The following is an 18947-nucleotide window of genomic DNA, read 5'->3' on the forward strand; positions in this document are numbered from 1 at the left end:
GTAATAAGCGCACTGCAACAGCTCAGTAGAACATGACCATGCAGAAATACGCATTATGATGGAGATGAGTAAAATTAGTGTAGTAAAAACTAGAAAGGAAAATACAAATAGCATAATTAATAAGAAGTTAATGTGCTATAACTAAATGTAACACCAGTCAAGTTCTGTCACATGATGGTAGTAATCAACAGTAATAATGTCATGCCCAACAATATCCATTAGGGATGTACCAATAGAAAGTTGAGTTATATGTACAAGGATTTTCTGGAAATTCCCCATCATTTTCATGGAGCATAAAAAGTAAGGGGAATGATGGAACAGACTGGCTCATGCAGTAGGTCAGTGTGCTTAGAGCTCTGATAGCAAGTAACCCACCACATTGCTTCTCATTTACCTACAGTGGTGTTGCAAAAGCCAATGGCCTTGCCGCAGTGGTAACACCGGTTCCCGTCAGATCACCGAAGTTAAGCACTGTCGGGCTGGGCTAGCACTTGGATGGGTGACCATCCGGTCTGCCTAGCGCTGTTGGCAAACTGAGGAGCTACTTGATTGAGACGTAGCGGCTCCGGTCTCGGAAACTGACATATGGCCGGGAGAGCGGTGTGCTGACCACATGCCCCTCCGTATCCGCATCCAGTGGCGCCTATGGGCTGAGGATGACACAGCGGCCGGTCGGTACTGTTGGGCCTTCAAGGCCTGTTTGGGAGGAGTTTAGTCTTGTCTTTTTTAGTGTTGCAAAATGAATGTTATAACTGAAAATTCTGCCAATTCCATTATGTAACATAGTTTTTAGTATCAAATAGGATGAATGTTAATTATGGGACACATGTGGTCATTTATCTATAGTCAACAATGAACTGGAACACAAAACTGACAAACAGTCCATGAAGGACAACATTTCACAATATCTTAGCTGTCAGACAACATTTCATATATTTCTTGGAGTGTTTTGCATGAGCTCATGACTATAAAAACTAGGATCTACTAGTTCTGTGATTGTTGGGCTGGCTGCAAACTCAGACAGCAGAATTTCAAACAGGGAGAATCTGCCATATTGTTAAATTTGAATGGTGAGCAAGTAGAAAAGTAATAAAAAGGTATAATTTCTAGATTTTTTCTAATAAATTTGCTTAAATTATTCCTGTATTTTATAATGAGCAGTCAAATGAAAATGGGACAGATGGAAAGAAGTAAGTACACTGTTCACTATTTCAAAAGTAAAAGCTATAACTGACAATATTTTTATCCCACTGTGAGTCAAGATGGTGATGCCTTCATGGAGAAATGTGTGAAGCTGCCCTAGGGAACCATGACTGTACCCAGGCAAGCACATCTTCTTCCAAAGCAAATTGACATCCACAAATGTCTTTCTTCAGGACTCCACAAATATGGAAATCACATTGGGAGAGATTGGAACTGTGGGAGGCTGTGAAAAGGGCTTTCCAGTAAAATTTCTGCAGTGTACATGAAACAACCTTGGCAACATTTTTTTTTTTTTTTGTCCTGAAGAAAGACATTTGTGGATGTCAATTTGCCTCAGAAGAAGAGATGCATGCCTGGGTACAATGACGGTTCCACAGATAATTGAAAAAATTTTTCCATGAAGGCATTGAGCATCTTGTCTCACAGTGGGTCAAGTGTGTTAACTTAATTTGGAAATAATAAACAGTACACTTATATTTTTTTCCAACTGTATCATTTTCATTCGACTGCCTCTTATATTTATTGCTTAACGGAGATAACTTTCCAGATAGCCCTTCTATCTCACAATAGTTCAGCAGGAACAGGCGCGGTTCATAATTAAAGGCTCTGAGGCAGAGCCGCCCCAAAATATATGTTAAAGTAAATTTCGCAAGAACGTATTACATAATTTAAATTATCAGGACGAATTTCGCATATTTCCCATTCTGATTAAAATAAGGACGGTCAACGTTTTTGGAACTGTTTGTATCGATAGATGTTTTCTGAACGGTTAGTAGTGTTTAGGCTGCGTCTTGGAACGTCCGTAAGCTGCATGTAGTAGCGGTTTGGGGGCGTGGCATCTACATAGTACTGCTCTTTATGGGCGACCCGAAGGCTCAGAGCTTGCAGCCTAAGGGTGTCATACCAACCACCACACATTTTTCAGGTTCCACTATCTATGTAATAAAGGAATGTAGAGTGGCCGAAACTTTGCTATCCAATCTCTGTCTCTGCACATCTCTATTACGCTTCGATGTGTCATTAATCGACATTTGGTATTATTGTTTTGATAATGTTTTACATAGTAGTTTTGTTTCTGCCATTGGCTATTTTATCCACATTTAGAATAAGTTTGCAAATATCCCGCCAGAGTGCACTACACTACAGTAACATACCCGTACTGCCATCTAGCGAGAGTTTCATAAGTGGGTAGAGGACAAAGCGCGCGAAGTTTGTCCCGTTACTTTACTTTCCTTGCTTGCTGATGCTGACTGCTTTGGTTGATACCGTGTGATATTAGCAAGTTTCTTTTTCGGAGTATATTTTGCAAGATTTTAGTGAGTTTTACTTGCTGGTGAATATCTGCGACATACCGCGAGTGTGAAACAAGCGCAATATGAATTCAGTGTGCAATTTAATAGGTAAAAACTTGGAACATGGCCATGGGATGAAAGTGAATGAACTTGGTGCATCCAGACCCGCATTAAAGAGCTCTCCGAAACGCGTCTTTTCATATGATTTGCTGCAAAGTGTCAGAAAATGTAATGATGACACATAAAAACACTAACCAAAGATTTTAACTCGAAGTTAGCTTCTAATGATATTTAATACCTGATTATAGAAGATACAGTACGTAAAATTATGGGTAGAGAGTGATCTGCCCACCCCCTCCCCCTGAATTCTTAGTAGTTTATGTCAGACTAATCTGTAGCATAACCCGAGGTCTATGTTGGCTCCGATCGACAAATGCTGCACCCTTCCCCAGTATAGAAACCACGAGCCGTGCCTGAGCAGGAACAAAGTAGAAGCAGCTCACAGTGTTCACTGCAGTGCATATGTCGATCAGCAAGTTTGCCTAGTGGAAGAAAGTGAGGCTGTACCCTCAAGGTGGCAAGACATCCACTTCAATATTTTCAAGTCTTCTACACCCTGTACCTTTGGCCAGAACATCAGAGTCAGTATCCCATGAACAGTCTATCATTACTGCTAGCCAGAAACCATTATACCAGAAAAAATCAATTTATAATATCTACTTTTCTCTATAAGTCCCTTGTCTCCACCTAACTCTGGTATCCAACCAGAATGACAATGACAGAGACAAGATCAAATGTAAAGAGTTTTAGCAGAACAAGTGAAAGCTTTGACTTTGATGAAGACATGAAGCAATGTGATAGTCACCCCACTGTCCTATTAAATACAAACCTGCATAGCGTAGTAAATAAAATTCACAAAAGAGGCACCATGTTTATGAAAACTATCCACATATGTGCATACACCAATGACATAGCTACTGTAGGAAGAAATATCTATACACTCCAAGAAATATACCAGGCAATAGAAACAGAAGCATTAAAAACTGGCCTCGTAGTAAATGATACCAAAACAAAATGGGTAGTAATGCCACAATCTGAAGCTGGAAGAACCCCTGAAAAACTAAACATCAATGGGAAATTCTTTGAAGGAGTGTCCTCTTTTAACTACTTGGGAGCTCTAATAACAAGTGATAAAAGTATAGGAAAACTATAAAAGTTAAAGAATAAAAGCAGGAAACAGAGCTTACTTTATAAATATGTTACTTTTCAGAAATAGCCTTGTTAAAAGAAATACAAAACTACTGATATATAACTCCTTACTTTGCCCAGTTATCACATACAGGTCAGAGGTATGGATGTTGACAGAACATGGTAAAAATGCATTAAGAACCTTTGAACAGAAGATACACTACAATGCCAAATTACAAGTATTAATACAAGGTAGGAACACAGTAAAATTTGCGAAAGAACAGTGAATATGATGGCTAGGACAGAATAGCAGAGAACAGAATTCCAAAGAAAATGATGAAAGGTGTCATCCATTCAGCTAGGCAAAAAGGGAGACCTAGAAGAAGATGGATTGATGACCTAATAATGAATCTCACCAGTATGGGAGTCTAGGCATGGAAAAGAACAGCAAATAACCACAACATGTGGAGGAATATTGAAGAAGCCGTGGTTCACCAAGGCCCATAGTGCTACAGAAGAAGAAGAAGAAGAAAAAGAAGAAACAAGTTGCAGTACACTTCTTCATCCAAGCTACTTCTCCAGTATGGATTGAGTGAGTGGTGCAGTGGTTAACCACTGGACTCACATTTGGGAGGATGGCAGTTCCAATCTGCATCCAGCCAGATTTAGGTTTTGCACTTTTTGCCTAAATCACTCCAGGCAAATGCTAGAATGATTCCTCAGGAAAGACAGGGCTAATTTCCTTCCCCATACTTCAAAAATTTTGAGCTTGTGCTTTATCTCTAATGACCTAGTTGTTGATGGGACATTAAACCTCAGTTTTCCTATGTTTTCCAGCTCTGGCATTAACAGTACACATTCAAAATCATGTTGGGAAAAAAAACAAAAACATTGAACGAGTAGTATTTTATCCAGAAAACTGCAGCAATGTCTTTCCTAATGAAGATCAAACACCCAAAAATACCTGTACAGAGGAAGTATGTTAATTTCAGAAGTCTAATTTACTGTAATCATGAAGTACAGCATTCCTATTGAACTAATTACATAGTTATGGTATTATATGCAGATATTTGTGTTACACATGGTACAACTAAAGCATTTAGGGTTCTTGAGACAATGCAGTAGAATTATAGGTAAAGTTTCAAGAGAAACACTGCTCAGAATGATGTCAAACTTGAACAGCATATTATTGATGCAGGTGGGAAATGTCATGGAATGCAACGTGATGATTATGGGTTGAGTTTGCACATTACACCATCTGTACTGTCCAATGAGCATGACTGCACAAGTTCAGCAGTCAACAGTTGTGACAGTGTTAGTTAGGTAAGCCTGTCCACCACAGCAAGACTGATCCACATGGGACAGGAAAAATTGGTTTTTAATTGTCCTGAGGCTGAAAACCACATAAAAAGCAAAGTGACAGTAGTTTTTAATTATACTGGGGCCAAAATGCCATTGCTTTCTAATTGTCATGAGACTAGTGCAAGACTTATACAATATGCTGTCCACCGTTTTCTGCCACTAAGTTGAGATCAAGAAACTGCAAACATTTATGAGTCTTGAGCGGGCCATGTTTAGAATGCATGTCAGACTGCGTGCCTTCAGTTCAGATATGTTTGTAATTGGAACAATGAACACAATATCTTTCAGGTAACCCCACAGTCAGAAGTCATGTGGATTAAGATCAGGAATCTGGACAGTGAGGCTACAGGGAAATGATAGCTGCATTTCTGAAATGCAGCAGCCACTTCAGTGGCTGTGCAATGAGCAGAGAAGTGCCATCTTGCATAAAAATGATCCTACACACACATTCAGTGTTGGAATGACAGTTGAATGCAAAAGTCTCTCATAACATTTACCAGTGATGGCATGGGTAAGAGGACCCACAGGACTTATCTCCTCAAAAAATCGAGCCCTATTATAAATGATGCCATCAACTTGCACCACATAGTCACCTTTGCAGAGTGTAATGAAACTGGTTAATGTGTGCGGAAATTTTCGGTTGCCCATAATCTGCAATTCTGTGTACTGATGTGTCCTTGGAGATGGAAATGGGCTATTTCCACAGAATGTTCAATGGCCATTCATCGTCCACTGCCACCCAAAAAAGATATTCCACAGTGAATGTTTGTCTTGGTGGCAGGTCAGCAGGAAGCAATCCCTGAACATGGGTGATTTTGTATGGATAGCAAAGCAGCATGTTTCACAGCACTTTATATACTGTGCTCGCAGGTATGTCTAAAGTTCAGGCAATGTCCTGTGCATTGCATGTTTGCACATCATCGCTCAGCCCCTCCTGTAATGATGTGGCAACATCTTTGACAAGTGTTGGATCAATTGGCTTCCTCCCTCTGCCACATTGCACTTCAAAGGAACCTGTCTTCTCAAATTTTGTAATCATTTTCCCCAAACCCTTAGCAGACATTGGATCAATGCCTTTTTTTTCATACCCTTGAGCACCTGGAGCTTCTGGAGGGCCAATGGCCAACAGTCACCTTTCTTGTAAAAGAGCTTTACCAACAGTGTAGGATTCCTTCATGGAGACAGTTATGTTGGGCATCTCAGACACAAACTGGTGAACAGCCATGTGCCACACATCTCTTGATATGCATATTTTGACACATTCAGTGTCACATATTGGTCAAATTTTTGTTAATTGTTTTTTCATTCCATGATGTTTCACCCTGCATCAATAGCATGCTGCTCAAATTTGATATCAATCTGAGCAGTGATTCTCTTCCTAAACTAGAACTTTAATAGTTATGGACCCCTTGTGAGTGTGTGTGTGTGTGTGTGTGTGTGTGAGAGAGAGAGAGAGAGAGAGAGAGAGAGAGAGAGAGAGAATTTCCTCACCAGGTGCAGGTGAGAAAGTGATAGTAGATGTAGCAGCAACACAAAGAAGATATTATTAATCAATTACATGAAATATAGAAGATAACAATGAAATTTGGCAACAGCTATGCAAAGGCCAGCAAAATAAATATAATAACCTAGAACTAGTTAAGTAGTAAACAATTAGTAGCTGTGTTGGTCACACCCCTCTTGCTTTGGTTTCTTTGGGTAGTGACTGTAAGCTGCATACTGATATTTACATACCTGTATTTTTCATTTGCAGTAGCCTTATTAGAATTTACATTTATTTTGTTCTTTTAGGTCACTGAAACTGTGGTGGTTGCAGACAAAATAAATGATAATGAACCTACACCCATGCAGACAGAAAAAGTTTAAGATATGATAGATATTTGTATTTTTTATGTTTATCAAAAACATGTTCAGAGGAAATTTTCAACTACTTTATGTAGACCATTGTCTGAAATATTGTATTGAGTTTGTAAGAAAATAAAGTAATCTTCTAAATCAGTCTGGGTGAACTGAGTAGCTCAGTAGTTGCTGTTTTCTATTCCAAATCAGGAGAAAGGTGGAAGGCAATCTCTAAGGCTCAGTACTTAAGTTAGGATAGTAAGATTAAGTTAGCTCTTCTCATTACCTGTGACTTATTAGCAAGACAGCAATGTCTACAAAATACAGTTACCCCAGGGCCTAATAAGTATGCTAGGTTACCTTGATCATCAGAATTTGGGTGATCAAGAGCATCATGTGAGAATGTATCAGTGTTCCCTGAAGCTCTCCAAGCAAAATGCAAAGACTTCAAAGGAAATTTAAATATCAAAACACTAAACAACATTGGCAGGCAAAGTTCATGTAGAGTGCAAATGTTTTTAGGCTAAGCGATAGTCTGAGGTCTTTTGAGGAATGCTTTCCCGTTGATATGAAGAGAACAAAATCAGACTGTGTACAAAGTAAAGACATTTCAGATGTTAATATTTTAACACTAATTGCTGAAGTATTCATAACAAAGTCCCTGAATTTACCACCTTCCTGGAAATCTGCCACCCTCTTAAGGTAGTAGGAACAAAGAACTGGACGCATTATAAACAAGAGACATGGAACGCTTACTGAGAAGAGAGACATCATAGGGATGGAGGTGTTCATTGCTATCAATAAAAATATTGTGTCTACTGATGTCAAAATTAAGTATGAGTGGAAAGTTGTCTGGATATGAGTAACTGGCTTACCTGGCCTCAAGTTAATCATCAGGTTTTTTACCAGCCACCCAATTCCACTGTAACAGTAGTAGTAGAACCATTCAAAGAAAGTCTATGCTCAATAGTGCAGAAGTATGTCAATCATGCAATACTAATTGGAGACAGCTTTAACCTACCAAGCAGCTTTAACCTACCAAGCATAGACTAGAACATCTATGGATTCATTGCAGGTGGTATGAATAGATAGTCTCATGAAGCAGCTCTGAACATATTCTCTAAAAGCTTCTATGAACAGGTAGTTCAAAAACACAATGGAAATATTTTAGAACTTGTAATTACAAACAGGCTTTACCTTACTGACAGTCTTACTGCAGAGACAAGAATAGGGTCATGATGTTGTCGTAGAAATTATGGGTACTAACATTAATGAATCCACTGAGAATGCAAGGAGAGTTTTAGAAAGAGTAGATATGCAATTGTTAACATGCTGATTATACAATAAATGTACATAATTTAGTTCCAGTATGATGGACATAGAGGAATTATGGGCAAAGTTTAAAGTGATTGTAAATCACACTCTGGAGGAGTATGTACCCAGTGAGTGGATTAAGGACATAAATGACTCACACTGGTTTAATAAGGAAACTGAGAAAATGCTGAGGAAAGAAAACTGTTGTATTCTCAATTCATAAAAGAATGGAGAAATATCAACAGCAAAAGTTAGTAGAAAATTGGCCATCTATAAAAACGTTAATGGGTGGAGCATACAACTACTTCCACCATCATACATTAGTGAAAGACATTAGTGAAAGATCTGGATGAGAATCTATGAAACATCGTACTCCTACTTCAAATCGCTAAGCATGTTGGAGGCTTCTATTGAGTCACTCATCAATCAGTCTGGTATGGCAATAGAAAACAAAAGATAAGCTGAAGTTTTAAAATCCATGTTTAAAAAATCATTTATGCAGGCAGATCATAAAGATATACAATCATCTGATTGCCACACTACTCGAATGTAAAGCACACAGAAACAGACATCATTGGCACTGAGGACCAACTGTAAAAGTTGAAAGCAAGTAAGTTGCCAGATCTGGATGGATCACAAATTCAGTTTTATAGAGAATATTCTTAAGCATAGGCCCCTTACTTAGCCTGCATTGATCATGGATCTCTTGCTTAGTTCAAAGTCCCAAATGACTGGATAAAATATTAGGTGACACCTCTATATGAGAAGGGCAGAAGAACAGACCTGAAAAATTACAGAACAATATCTTTAATGCTTGTTTGCTTCAGAATTCTTGAACATATTTCAAGTTCAAATATAATAAATTTTCTTGGGACAGAAAAGATTCTGTCCACAAATCAGTACTGATCTAGAAAGCATCACTTGCGCAAAACTCAGATTGCCCTTTCTTGTATGACATTCTGCAAGCCACGAACAAAGGGCAACAGTCAGATTTAGTATTTCTAGATTTTCAGAGTGTTAATGAGGGTACAAGCATACGGGATAGGTTCTCAGATACATGAGTGGCCCAAAGACTTTTTAATTAACAGAACCCAACATGTTGTCTTGGAAGGCAAGTTTTCATCAGTGACCAGGGTGTCATCAGGAGTGCCCCCGGGGAGTGTGACAAGACGACTCTTGTTCTCTATACACAGCTCTTGTTCTCTACACACAGATACAATCTGATAAATAGGGTAATCAGCAGCCTGCAACTGTTTGCTAGTGTATGGGAATGTGTTGTCACTGAGTGATTGTAGTACACTGCAGAATTTTTATTTGGTGTCATGAATAGCAGCTTGCTGTGAATGTAGAAAACCATAAGTTAATGCAGATTAGTGGGAAAAACAATCCTATAACATTTGAATACAATGTTAGTCGTGTGCTGTTTAACACAATGAGATCAAATATCTATGTGCAAGTTTGCAAAACAATATGAAATGTAACAAACACATAAGATTGGTTGTAGGGATAGTGGCCATCTTTAGTGTATCCGAAGAATTCTACAAAAGTATAGATTGAGTGTAAAGAAGGCTGCATATAGAACAGTAGTGTGATCCATCACTGAATACTTCTCAAGTGTTTGAGACCCCCAAAAGATCAGGTTAAAGGAAAACATTGAAGCAATTCAGAGGTGTGTTGATAAATTTGTTACTGATAAGGTGAATCAATATGCTAATATTAAGGAAATGGTCCATGGACTCAAATGATAACACCTGGAGTGAAGATGACATTGTTTTCAGAAAGTTTAGAGGATCAGCTTTTGCAACTGGCTACAGAGCAATTCTTCTGCCACCAGTGTATGAGAGGAATTTAATAAATAAAGAGACAAATTGATTTAGAAAAAAAACTGTGTATTTTTACAAAAGTATACTTTTACTATATTTCAACATAATCACCATCAATATTAATAAACTTGTCCTGGGACAAAAGAAGTCATTGTCTTGTTGTTTGAGCCACTTTCATTTCATGCTTTGTCTCTTGGATTCTTATTCAAAATGATGAACCAAATTATTGTCACATATTAAATTCTTGTTTAGAAAAGTGTCACCTTTCCTTTCATAGTCTTCTTTCAAGTCTGCAGTCTTGTTTCATTGTGCTGTTGCGTTAACTCTTTCAGGATTCACCTTCCATTTGTTTTACCGAACTTGAGCTTGTTACTGATAATATTATGAACTGTGCTAAAACTTACTGCAACTGCTTTTGCTATATATTCAACTGTAACATTTCAATCTTTCCAAATGCAGGTTGCATGCAAAGGAATTGACACTTCAACTGAACAGCCAGGATGCTGCTCACCATTCACTGAGGTTTGACAATTTTTGAACTATTCTAACCACTTATAAAAATTTCTGTGGTTCATACAACTTTCACCAAACTGTACAAACATTCAAGAATAGATTTAAGCCAGTTTTTCACCTTCAGAAAGCAAAAAAAAAAAAAATGGATCACTTAATGTTGTGTAAACTTCAAGCAGGCACACTGTCATTAAATGCAGCTTGAGGTTGTAAACAAAACAATTTTCTTTCATCTCCAACTGTTCTCAACTCATCCCAATCGTTCCAAATTAGTCATGAAAGTACAAAACTCCTCTTACAAATTGTTTCATTTATACATAAGTCTGTCTCTCTAATTATAGAATGCCCCCTCGTATATCTCACATAACGACTGCAAAGACAAGGTAAGGAAATTAGAACTGATCCAGAGGAATATACACAGTAGTTTTTTGTCCCTCCATTTGTAAGTGTAGCAGAAAAAGGAATGACTAGCCATGGTAGAAGGCAGCATGTGGTGGCTTGCAAAGTGTGTATGTATTTATATCTAGATGTAGATACAATGATAAATTTAATAATCAAATTCTAGCCCTGCCAAAAACCCAACATAGAGGTACAATTTATTTTGGGTATGGAAATTATACACTAAAGTATCCAGAAACATATTAGTGAACATTAATATTGGGTATGTGTTTATGAGGATGTAATCTCTGCTAAAATTTCCCTGACAAGTTTCTTACTCAGATGACATCCAATGACCAGCTCTCATTCAAAGTCACTGAGCTCTTCTGTCTGACCCATTATGCTGTTACTGTTTGTCCACTGGCAACACAATTACTCCCTGCCTCCTTTTATATCGGTGGGTATGCTTCTTGTGCTGCACAGTGGTCAATTATGCATTATGTAGGGTGTCTGAATACTTTTGATCAAATAATGTAGGTTAAATAACAGATTGCAATGAATCACCACCAATTTGGCATAGCACTTGCAGTTAGTAAATATATTGTCAATTAAGTGCTAAATTTCACATGTCATTCTGAATGGATTTCGTTTCCACTGATCAAATAAATAAATAAGACATACTCATTAATTATTTCACTCATCTCCACAAAGAACAATAACTGAAAACAGCCACAAACAGCTGATGACTCAGAGAATTCAAATTCCAGCAGACCATGTCAAACTTTAATGCACAAATTGGCACAAAGAAGAAATTTAGAACAGTTGGTTTGCACTGAGCAAATGAAAGAACATACAAGGATAATGAAAGATTAATTGACTATGGGCAAACCTTTACACTAAAATTATTGTCAATGCAGAAAATGTTAAATTCAAAATTGATCATTTGGCAGTCAGCAAGCATAATCAAAAAGGAATCACAAATGCTATTGTAGATACACGAATTACAGACTTTAATTGTCTAAGTTTAGTAAATTAAAGTTTCAGCTTAACAAATCAGAAAATGAAAACAAACAGAACAGTAAGAATCAACCCTGGAGTCCACAGATTAAAGTCGTTTTACCTTCCTTGGATATTTACCCACGCAGCTATAAGCCCTTCCTGCCAAAACCTCTATGCAAAACTGATCAAAACATCAGCACTGCACCAAGGAAAAGGATATAGTAAAGTGACTTTCAGACATTCTGGTCCACCACAGACCAACTGATTCTTCTGGCATCTACAGTCCACATTGCTTTCCTGCAGTGCCAACATCTGATTGCTATGTTCTCTGACCTACAGATGGTGTATAATACCAGTTGCCCCGCAGCATCACATCCTGCCTATATTGTGCTAATGGGGCTTACAGGGGCTATTTTATCCATTTTTATCCAGAATTTCCTATCCCTCCAATGATTCTGGGTCTTGATAGGTCTGACCCGCAGCTACCAATATCTATGGGAAACTGGGGCCCTCAGGGATTGGTTCTAAATGCAACACTCTCTGCCACTGCCATCATTAGTATCAGGACCGCTGTGGGACCCACGGTCACAGTACACTGTATTACTGCTCTCTACTCTGGTGCATGGTTGAGTGCCAATTTCAGGGGGCTTTAAGGAAAATACATAACTGGGACTTGAATGATACATATCAATTTTCTCTTAAGAAAATGTCTCATACACTTTTGTTCACTGAGGATTGGAATGAGGACTATTTTACCTCCACAATACTTTACCCAAGATGATGCCATCATTGTTAACCATATGGTAAAGCTGTATGCCCTTGGGAAAAATAATGGCTATAGTTTCGCCTTTATTTTAGCTGTTGACAGAGCTAATAATCTCATGTAACTGAAAGTGGATTTAACCACACGTAAACACAGGATTCTGATTTCTAAAATGAATGTGTGTGTGACTTTGTTAGGAACAGTTATCTGGTGTTATCCAATAAATTCAACAGGATACTGAAACTTAACTCTGAAACAGTTTGAATTTCAAATTTTTCTCTCACTAATACTATATAATTTGAAAACTTAACTGTGGTTGAATTTGTTATGGCACATATTCATTGCCAGGATACCGCCATTCAACCATTGCACAGACTCCCATGTGGAGTGAGTAGTGATAGGCTTCCCTACAGTAGAAGAAGCATGTGGAAGTGCTATAAACAAATAAGTTGTCATATCCAGACGAGATCCCAGTTTGGTTTTATAGAGAGTACTCTACAGCATTGGGCCTTTAGCTTGTGTTTATTGTGAATTTCTCTCCCAGTGGGAAGTCCCAAGGGACAAGAAAAATGCAGGTGATTCCTGTATATAAGAATATCACAAGGGACCCACAAGATAAAAATCAGTTTACTGCAGAATTATTGAACATATTCTCCGTCTGAGTATAAGAAATATCGTGGAGATGAGAAAGCTTCTGTCAGCAAACCTGCATGGATTTAGAAAGCACCACTTGTGAAAAACTCACAGTCTGCTTTTCTCACTCAACATCCTGCTAACCTTGATTGAAGGGCAACAGGTAGATTCCATATTCCCAGATTTCATGAAAACATATGACACAGTGCCTAACTGCAGACTGTTAACAAAAGTACAATCATATGGGACAGGTTCCCAGATATGTGAGTGTCTCAAAGTCATCTTAAGTAATATAACCCAGCATGTTGTCCTTGACAGTGAGTGTTTTTCAGAGACAAGGGTATCGTCAGGAGTGCCCAAGGGGAAATGTGATAGAGCCACTCTTATTCTCTATATAAACAAATGATTTGGTGGACAAGCTGAGTAGCAATCTGCAGTTATTTGCTAATGATGCTGAGGTGTTAGGGAGGCTGTCATCGCTCAGTGACTGTTGGAGAGTAGTAGATGACTTAGACAAGATTTCTAGTGGGTTCAATGATTGGCAGCTTTTCTAAATTTAAAAAAGTAAATTAATGCAGACAAGTAGGAAAAGCAATCCAGTAATGTTTGAACAACAGCTTTAGTATTGTGCTGGTTGACGGAGTTACATTGATTAATGGTTGACAGAGTTACATCGATTAAACATCTAGATGTGATGTTGCATAGTAATATGAAATGGAATGGCACATAAGGACAGTGGTAGGGAAGGCAAGTGGTTGACTTTAGTTTATTGGGAGACTTTTAGGAAAGTTTAGTTTATCTGTACAGGAGACCACATATAGAACACTAGTGTCACTCATTCTTGAGTACTGCTCAAGTGTTTGGGATCCCCACCAGGTTAGATTAAAGGAAGAAAATGAAGCTATTCAGAAAGAGACTCCTAGATTTGCTAGAAGTAAGTTCCATCAACATGTGGGTGTTATGGAGATGCTTCGTGAACTCAAATGAGAATCCCTAAAGCAAAGACTAGGCATTCTTTTTGTAAAATACTACTGAGAAAATTTTGAGAACCAGCATTTGAAGCTGACTGCATAACGATTCTGCTGCTGCCAAATAATTTCTTGTGGGCAGCCCAAAGGTAAGATAAGATAAGAGAACTTTGGGTCTGTATGGAGATATACAGTTGTTTTTTCCTCACTCTTGCAAGTGGAACTGGAAAGGAAATGGCTAGTAATGGTCCAAAGTACTTCCACCAAGCATCGTACAAGGACTTGTATGTAGATGTAGATGAATATGGTCAATGGATGTGAGCCTGGCTACTAGTCAGTCAGTCCAACTAATAAATTTTGATGAATGATAATAATAAATACTAGTAAAGGGCCTATACTAACACTAGTCAAACTGGGTTGCTGTATTGCATGTTGTTGTTGTTTTTGTTGTTATGGTCTTCAGTCCAGGGACTGGTTTGATGCAGCCCTCCATGCTACCCTATCCTGTGCAAGGTTCTTCATCTCTGACCAACTACTGCAACCTACATCCTTCTGAATCTGCTTAGTGTATTCATCCCTTGGTCTCCCTCTGCGATTTTTACCCTCCGTGTTTCCCTCCAATACTAAATTGGTGATGCCTTGATGTCTCAGAGTGTGTCCTACTAACCTATACCTTCTTATTGTCAAGTTGTGCCACAAATTCCTCTTCTCCCCAATTCTATTCAGTACCTTATCATTAGTTACGTGATCTACCCATCTAATCTTCAGCATTCTTCTGTAGCACCACATTTCAAAAGCTTCTATTCTCTTCTAGTCTGAACTATTTATCGTCCTTGTTTCACTTCCTTATATGGCTACACTCCACACAGATACTTTCAGAGAGCACTTCCTGGCACTTAAATCTATACTCAATGTTAACAAATTTCTCTGTATTGCCAACAAATGCAATAAAAGTCTCAGATATATGAAAGAAATATGATTTATGTGTCTATTTTGTAAACTGACAAATGTGTGTGTGGACACTGGCAAACAACTTTCAGCAGTAAGTAGTAGACTCTTCAGTTTGCAGGTAACTTAAGCTTTTATTTCACACATCATTCTCTATTAAGTCTTCACACTACTGATAACTGGTGACACATAGGATACTAAATATCTACAGCATTGAACTCTTATAAGGTAAGTATAAGAAAGTCCTGAGTTTCTCCAGTTGTATTAGATGATCGAACAGTCTACAGATGTACTTCCAGTTCATAGTGTGGGATAGGTACAATATTTCAGTGATCAGCAATGTCATCAATTGCTCTGAGGACTGTCCTCCATAGCACACAGCCAGTTACTGAAACCTATCCTAAACCAGGCCTCAACACTGCCCATGCTGGGAGATGAAGAGTAATTGCAAAAATATTGCTGCCAAAAAACAAGTCCAGACTTTTCAATAAAAATTAGAGGATATCTGGTACACTGAGACTACTTCAAAAGAATAGGTGACGACAGTAATTCACCTGCTTCACAAAAAAGCCAATACATCATATAATCAACTACAGCAGCTACAAAATCCTCCCTAAATTTCTGCTGAACAGGTTAAAAAAACAGACCACTTAATTGGAGAATACAATACAACATTCTGAAGAAGCATTTCATGTGCAGAATAAACAGATGGTACAAGTTCTGTTGATTAGATTCAATAAACTGAAATATCCTATTTCTTCAGACACTAACACAAGAAGTGAATACTGAAACAAACAGATTGAACAGCCCGTGGGTATACTGCCAGTTAATACTGTCCAGTGGGAACAATATTTCAGTGATCACAAATGACGCAATCATCAGGTGCGCTCTCAAACTGACCTTCCTAGGAGCGCCTGGGTGACTGCTTCCCTCCCCCTCCCCCCGTGGGCTGCTCCTTACACTGTCCACACCTGAGGGCACACATGCCATCAGCCAAAGAAGTTGTTGGATCAGTGACTGTGGCCAGTGATGCCATGGATGTGACAGTGTGGATATAGATGCTCCATCTACTTCAGCCCAAAGCTTGTAGTGTTTGCTAAGTGTCTTCTCATCATCTCTAAAAAGAACTAAATCTGTGATGTTGAACATATATTAAACAGAGAAGCCGTCCATTTGGGACCTGAGAAAATGTCATGATACTGTTGTTTAAGCAGCAGCTGACAAAGTTAGGGCAACAGCTGTGCTTACCCAACAGGACTCTTGAGAAGATGCAAGACGTGCTAGACGATGACTCTTACCAGAAGGTCAACAATGACCCTACCAACATGGTAGAGAACAAGGCCAAGACACTTCTCAAAGAGCAGGATTTACCTCTTTGGTTATGAAGTAACTATTAGCACAAGGACCTGTACTGCCAAGACTTTACAGATTCTCCAAGGTTCATAAAGATGGGATGCCACTATGCCCTATTGTCAGTGACATCAGGACTGTTAAATATTTGCTGGTAAAACACTTACAGACATATTCAGCCCTTACGTGGGTAAATGCACTCATCACATCTGTGATTCCATGGACTTTATTTAAATATGCAGGGTTGCCACAAGTTTCCCAAGGTGAAATTCCCTGATATTTCCTTGATTTCCAGCCAAGTTTTAGCATTTTTTCCTGACAGTCTTTGAGATCTCAAGGTTAAATAAAGATGTAAGTTGACAAAAAATGTAAGGACTTCTGTATTTCCAAATGTGTTATTAATCCTCTAATTATGAATGAACAGCAAGCTGTCTCCTTTACAGGATTTATGATCTCAAGGGTAAGTAAATTGTGTAAGTGAAAGCCATTTTTAGATGAAGAATTTCTGTTTTTACTGAGTTAACTCTAACTTTGAATTAACAGCAATCCCAGAATTTCTAACACCAAATCAGAAAAAACTGAGGCAAAAACATTTTATTCTAGAACTTTTCTTCTGTTCCTATTAGCTTACTTTTTAGTCACTTTATTCAATTTTTAAATACACAAATGGTGAACATTACATATTAAAACACTCAGGTAACAATGCTACAAAAATATCAGTCCTCTTCAAATGCAGAACAAATATTGACACGCATCTGTATTTTATGGTGTATCTTTAAAAACACACATTTATCAAAGCAAAGAATTAGATAGATGTTGTGTGACTAGGGCCTCCTGTTGGGTAGACCATTCGCCGAGTGCACGTCTTTTGATTTGATGCCACTTCGGCGACTTGCGCGTTGATGGGGATGAAATGATGACGATCAGAAAAACACAACACCCTGTCCCTGAGCGGAGAAAAATCTCCAACCCAGCCGGGAATCGAACCGGGTCCCTAGGATTGACATTCTGTCATGCTGACCACTAAACTACCGGGGGCAGACAGCAAAGAATTAAAGTGAATACAGAAAATTTTACTTGGTTAAAATTGTTTTTCATCTAATAGCTGTGATAGTGACATATTGTGAAATCATAATTTAAAAGAAACTTTTATGGCACAATCCAATATTTAATTGCAATTTATCACTCCAAAATGTCATACATCATGTTGCCTAGTTCAATTTTAAGGTGTGTATACTAAGAAGTATCATAGTTTCCATCAGTGCTTTCAAAGATAATATTTTTCATGAAATCAAACATATGTGATGGCATCTAATCATCATACAAATTGTTTGAATCACAGTGCAAGAATGTAATATGAACAAAAACTGTTCACGAAGTTAAAATCGGTAACAAATTTTAAGTTTGTCAAAGCTACTTTTATATTTAAAGAGCGGACAATTTTATGCCTCAATGAAAACTAAACAGAAGTCTTACCTTTTCATTAGATGTTACAATATGTGAACATTCAATAATTTTCAGCAAATTAGGTGTCACATTCAATCCTTCCATGTAAAATTCAAACAAATTTTAAGCTGCCAGAAAATGCACTGCATGTATAAAATGAACCATCAAAGCATTCAGGCATTACATTCAGTCTTAAATGATAGATAGTGTATTTTTATATAGCTTCAGTCACAATTACCAGCAGTCCCAATAATTACCATCTGGGACTGGAGAACTATGCGATGTAACAATTGTATTCTACATCTACATCTACATACATACTCTGCAATCCACCATACGGTGCGTGGCAGAGGGTACCTCGTACCACAACTAGCATCTTCTCTCCCTGTTCCACTCCCAAACAGAATGAGGGAAAAATGACTGCCTATATGCCTCTGTACGAGCCCTAATCTGTCTTCTCTTATCTTTGTGGTCTTTCCGCGAAATATAAGTTGGTGGCACTAAAATTGTACTGCAGTCAGCCTCAAATGCTGGTTCTGTAAATTTCCTGTGTAGCGATTCACGAAAAGAACGCCTCCTTTCCTCCAGAGACTCCCACCCGAGTTCCTGAAGCATTTCTGTAACACTCGCGTGATGATCAAACCTACCAGTAACGAATCTAGCAGCCCGCCTCTGAACTGCTTCTGTGTCCTCCCTCAATCTGACCTGATAGGGATCCCAAATGCTAGAGCAGTACTCAAGAATAGGTCGTATTAGTGTTTTATAAGCGGTCTCCTTTACAGATGAATCACATCTTCCCAAAAATCTAACAATGTACCTACAATCACTATCTGCCTTTCCCACAACTGCCATTACATGCTTGTCCCACTTCATATCGCTCTGCAATGTTACGACCAAATATTTAATCGGCGTGGCTGTGTCAAGCGCTACA

At 38.3% G+C, this 18947-nt stretch overlaps 1 pseudogene; it reads left to right on the plus strand.

The window, feature by feature from the left end:
- The first annotated feature begins 413 nt into the window (after window positions 1–413).
- LOC126459384 (5S ribosomal RNA) lies at window positions 414–531 on the plus strand (annotated as a pseudogene).
- The last annotated feature ends 18416 nt before the right edge of the window (window positions 532–18947 follow it).

The sequence above is a fragment of the Schistocerca serialis genome, chromosome 2, assembly GCF_023864345.2.
Source record: "Schistocerca serialis cubense isolate TAMUIC-IGC-003099 chromosome 2, iqSchSeri2.2, whole genome shotgun sequence".
NCBI lineage: Eukaryota > Metazoa > Arthropoda > Insecta > Orthoptera > Acrididae > Schistocerca > Schistocerca serialis.